Source organism: Capricornis sumatraensis, chromosome X, assembly GCF_032405125.1.
Source record: "Capricornis sumatraensis isolate serow.1 chromosome X, serow.2, whole genome shotgun sequence".
NCBI classification, from domain to species: Eukaryota; Metazoa; Chordata; class Mammalia; order Artiodactyla; family Bovidae; genus Capricornis; species Capricornis sumatraensis.
The window spans coordinates 9,728,570-9,734,119 of NC_091092.1; the positions used below are offsets into that span (position 1 = coordinate 9,728,570).

General features: G+C 43.3%; 1 non-coding gene across 1 annotated transcript; it reads right to left on the bottom strand.

Annotated features, from left to right (window-relative positions):
* Positions 1-1,512: 1,512 nt before the first annotated feature.
* TRNAE-UUC (transfer RNA glutamic acid (anticodon UUC)) lies at positions 1,513-1,585 on the bottom strand. The gene has a single exon. It is a non-coding gene; the product is annotated as a tRNA-Glu (tRNA).
* Positions 1,586-5,550: the final 3,965 nt, after the last annotated feature.

Genomic DNA, 5,550 nt, shown 5'->3' on the forward strand with positions numbered 1-5,550 from the left:
GTTCAAAAGCATCAATTCTTCGGCCCTCAGCCTTCTTCACAGTCCAACTCTCACATCCATACATGACCACAGGAAAAACCATAGCCTTGACTAGATGGACCTTGGTCGGCAAAGTAATGTCTCTGCTTTTGAATATACTATCTAGGTTGGTCATAACTTTTCTTCCAAGGAGTAAGCGTCTTTTAATTTCATGGCTGCAGTCACCATCTGCAGTGATCTTGGAGCCCCCCCAAAATAAAGTCTGACACTGTTTCTACTGTTTCCCCATCTATTTGCCATGAAGTGATGAGACCAGATGCCATGATCTTTGTTTTCTGAATGTTGAGCTTTAAGCCAACTTTTTCACTCTCCTCTTTCACTTTCATCAAGAGGCTTTTTAGTTACTCTTCACTTTCTGCCATAAGGGTGGTGTCATCTGCATATCTGAGGTTATTGATATTTCTCCCAGCAATCTTGATTCCAGCTTGTGTTTCTTCCAGTCCAGCGTTTCTCATGATATACTCTGCATATAAGTTAAATAAGCAGGGTGATGATATACAGCCTTGTTGTACTCCTTTTCCTATTTGGAACCAGTCTGTTGTTCCATGTCCAGTTCTAACTGTTGCTTCCTGACCTGCATACAGATTTCTCAAGAGGCAGGTCAGGTGGTCTGGTATTCCCATCTCTTTCAGAATTTTCCACAGTTTATTGTGATCCACACAGTCAAAGGCTTTGGCATAGTCAATAAAGCAGAAATAGATGTTTTTCTGGAACTCTCTTGCTTTTTCCATGATCCAGCAGATGTTGGCCATTTGATCTCTGGTTCCTCTGCCTTTTCTAAAACCAGCTTGAACATCAGGGAGTTCACGGTTCACGCATTGCTGAAGCCTGGCTTGGAGAATATTGAGCATTACTTTACTAGCATGTGAGATGAGTGCAATTGTGCAATAGTTTGAGCATTCTTTTGCATTGCCTTTCTTTGGAATTGGAATGAAGACTGACCTTTTCCAGTCCTGTGGCCACTGCTGAGTTTTCCAAACTGAGCATAAAAACTGAACTCATTTCTCACCCTATTCTCTCAGTCCTCTTCATGGCTGTATTCATTTGCTAGGACTGCCATAACAAAACACCACACACTGAGTGGCTTCAACAGAAGTTTGTCTCACATTTCTGGAGGACAGAAGTTCCAGTTCAAGACGTTGGCAGGGTTTTTTCCTTCTCAGAGCTGTGAAGAATCTGTTCCGTGCCTGTCCCCTAGCCTCTGGGGGCTCGCAGGCAATCTTGGGTGTTCCTTGGCTTATAGAACTATCACTCTAATCTCTGTTTTCATTTTCACATGTGTGCTCCCTGTGTGCATGTCTGCATTCAAATTCCCTTTTATAATGACATTAGTCATATTGGATTGGAAGCTCACCCTACTCCAGTATGATGTCCACTTAACAAATTACATCCAAATAAATTTGCTTTCTGAGGTACTGGGGCATCTGTATATGTATATATGTAGGCCACTCCTTGAGGCTTGTGGGATCTTGGTTCCCTGACCAGGGACTGAACCTGGGCCTTCAGCAGTGAAAGTGCTGAGTCCTAACCACTGGACCACCAGGGAATTCCCCTGCGTGTGAATTTTTGAGGAGACACAATTCAGCCCATAACACTGGCCTTCTTTTTGTTCCTCTAGCACACCAGGCTCATTTCTACTTCAGGTCCTTTATATGCACTAGTTCTCCCTCTAGAACCCCAAAGAAGCACAACTGCTCCCTTCTCAGGACATAAGTGTCATCTCATATGTCACCTCCTCAAAGAGATCTTCCTTGATCATCCTAGCTACAAAAGCCCCTCTACCACACACATCACTGTCTACTCCTTCCCCTGCTTCAACTTTCTTCATAGCACTCATCTTTACCTGGTTTATTTCTTTTTTGAATTTAAAATTTTGAATTTCTTTTTTGATTTTTTTAAAAATTAAAAAAATTTTTGACTGCGCTAGTTTGGTCACCTGATGTGAAGAACTGACTCATTGGAAAAGACCCTGATGCTGGGAAAGATTGAAGGCAGGAGGAGAAGGGGACGACAGAGGAGGAGATGGTTGGATGGCATCGCTGACTTGGCATCACCAAGTTTGAGCAAGCTCTGGGAGTTGATGATGGACAGGGAAGCCCAGCATGCTGCAGTCCATGGGGTCGCAGAGTCGGGCCTGAGTGAGTGAGTGAGCTGAGGCCTTCCTTGCTGCACGTGGCTTTCTCTAGCTGCGGTGAGTGGGGGCTGCTCTCTGGGTTTGGTGTGCAGGCTCCTCACTGCAGTGTCTCTCGTTATTGCAGAACATGGACTCTAGGCATGAGGGCTTCTGTACTGTGGCACACAGGCTTAGTTGCCCCATGGCACGTGAAATCTTCCTAGCCAGGGATCAAACCCATGGCCCCTGCATTGGCAGGCAGATTCTTAACCAATGGACCACCAGGGAAGTCCTCTTTTTATTTTTAATTTGTCTTTCCCATCAGAATATAAGTTCCATAAAGACAGGGAGCTTGTCCATCTTATTTACTGTTGTATCATCAGCTCTTAACAATGGCTATTAGAAAGTAAATATTTAATAAATGTTTGCTGAGTGAACATTTGAATGAGCAAATGCTCACTTTGTTGATTCTCTGATTTAGTCTCTGGAAAGCTCAGTTGAATCAAGTTTTCCCTGAGAAAATGGAACTTACACCAAGATATTAATTTTCCTCCTTGAAATGAACTAACTTATTATCCAATTATAAAACAGCAAAATAATATTCTTCCTCTCCCCTAAAGTGACCTTTTCCCCCCTCCATTTGTACTACCAGAAAGCCACCTGAGGGCAGCAAAAATCAGAGTGGAGAGAGGTCAGTTCCAAGGCAGAGGCACACTTTCAGTTTTTCCTCAAAGATTGTCTACCACGTGCTGTCTCCAGCCTGGCTAGTTCTTTTCACTTATAGTGCATGCATACTGAGTCACTTCAGTCGTGTCCTACAATTTTTGACCCCATGGACTGTAGCCCTCCAGGCTCCTCTGTCCATGGGATTCTGCAAGCAAGAATACTGGAACGGGTTGCCATGTCCTTCTCCACGGAATCTTCCCAGCCCAGGGATCAAATCTGCGTCTATCAAGTCTCCTGCATTGGCAGAAAGACTCTTTACCACTAGCGCCACCTGGGAAGCCTTCACTTCTAGTAGGCGTGGATTAACAGGCCTAGCTGGACTGGATTCTGTGTGCCAAGTCGCCTAGTCCTGTCCGACTCTTTGTGATCCCATGGACTGTAGCCCACGAGGCTCCTCTGTCCATGGGATTCTCCAGGCAAGAAAACTGGAGTGGGTTGCCATTCCCTCCTCTGGGGAATCTTCTCAACCCAGGGATCGAACCAGTACCTCTTAAGTCTCCTGCATTGGCAGGTGGGTTCTTCAGCACTAGTGCCACCTTAGGAAAAGCAGGGGATCCCTTTTCATTGAATCAGCTTGCTCAGAAAAGGCCAAGGAACTAAGTTACCTTCCAGCTGAGATTTCTAGATTTAACAGCCTTAAGTCAGAAAAATGGCTATATTTTGTTCTTTATTTTATTTGTTTGTTGTTTAAAAAGAACAGTCCACTTTGAGATCTGACCTGTCAGGTATCTCCCAGCTCTCAGCTGTATGACCTCTGACAGGCACTGAGATAAAATGATATCAAACAAAGTCTCTTGGGTTTTTTTTTTTTAATATTGTTTGTTTTCCTATTTCCTTAATGATCAAAAGATGACTCCAAGCCAGAATCTTTGATGTTTATTCACCTAAACTCAGCCTTTTCCTGTCATAAAAAAAGGGAGGAGTGTGTGTGGTTTATGATCTGGGAAGAGTCAAGCAAGAGCAGAGGGAGGTTCAGTTTCTAAAGTGAAAGTGAAGTCGCTCAGTCGTGTCCGACTCTTTGCAACCCCATGGACTGTAGCTAATAGGCTCCTCCGTCCATGGGATTTTCCAGGCAAGAATACTGGAGTGGGTTGCCATTTCCTTCTCCAGGAGATCTTCCCAACCCAGGGACTGAACCCAGGTTTCCTGTGTTGTAGGCAGACGCTTTACCATCTGAGCCACCAGGGAAGTCTTTCAGTTTCTAAACCATTTCTTAAAGGACAAGAAAGGAATCTAATTAAACCATCTTGCGAGATCAGTGCCCCAATTTTTTTTTCCCATTTAATCTTTTCCCAAACCTGCTTAAATGTTTGAGCCTTTGTGGGGTACAGACTCTGTAAAGCAACACTTCTCAGATTTAATGTGCACATGAATCACCTAGTGATCCTGTCAAAATGAAAATTCTGATTCAGTAGGTGTGGAGAGGATGTTACAGGTGGATGAAGTGGGCCTTCACGCATTCACTTTGGCTTCAGCCCACCTCTGAACAGCCAATGCACCCTAGAGTCCTCTGCTGCAGTGCTCCATTCTGACTACTCCTTACTGCCAGATGCCCCAGGGACCTGTAATAGGTCCCTTTCTCAGTGGACCCTACCTTCTGTGAAAATACAAGTTACAGGTGATAGTGGGCTGATTAGTAACTTTCCCCTCTCCCTGGAGCAGAGGACCCATCCCCCACCCCTTCTTCAACACAAGATAACAGTGGAATTTAGTCACAGCCTCCAAGAACATAGTTTTCCCCAAAGGAATAATTCCAATGGTAAGAATTCTTGTCCTGTGACAGACTAATAAAAAACCATTTTAGTGGGATAGGGAAGAGGAATATCATTTTGAATTTCTGAAAAAAAAATTATACAACATAGGAGACTGTCAACCTGATTTACTTTCTCCTTTACCTATCATCTGCTTTGGTCTCATTAAAGGCAGCATTTTCTTATTTTAGAAGTAGAACCATGAAACTGTCATATTAGTGTCTATTTCATATTTATGTACAAAGGAGTTGCAATTCCATAGCAAGAGAAGCAACAGAAATCTGAATGAAGTTTCCCAGTGGATGACAATACATTATTTGGTGTTTACTGAAGCTTAAAGGATCCTGATAATATTTGACCAATATTTTACCCAATAATTTTTCTATAATTTCTTTATTTTGGTAGAATTGAAACTCATTATCTAAAATTATTTAAACCTTCAAACCACAGCACTAAATATTTTATAGGGTAGCTTATTCTCATGCTCATTTATAAAAACAAAAATGGCCTCCTCAAGAGATAAATTTGCCCTACTAGTGATGTAAATGATTGCCTGCTCTACCTACACCATGTTGTTGTTTTTTATTCTCTCAGTCATGTCCAACTCTTTGTGACCCCATGGACTATAGCCCATGGGATTCCCCAGGCAAGAATACCGGAGCAGATTGCCACGCCCTCCTCCAGGGGATCTTCCCAACCCAGGGCTTGAACCCTCATCTCCTGTGTCTCCTGCATCGGCAGGCGGATTCTTTACCACTCTGCCACTTGTCCTTCTCCTGCCTCAGTGACCATTATCCTGCACTAATAATCACATTAATTCATCAGATGATCATATAACCCAAGGATAAGTCATCTCATCTAATAGAATGGCCAGCTATCAGATCTGGCCTGTAGCATAAGAAAGGCTGGGCCAATCAAATT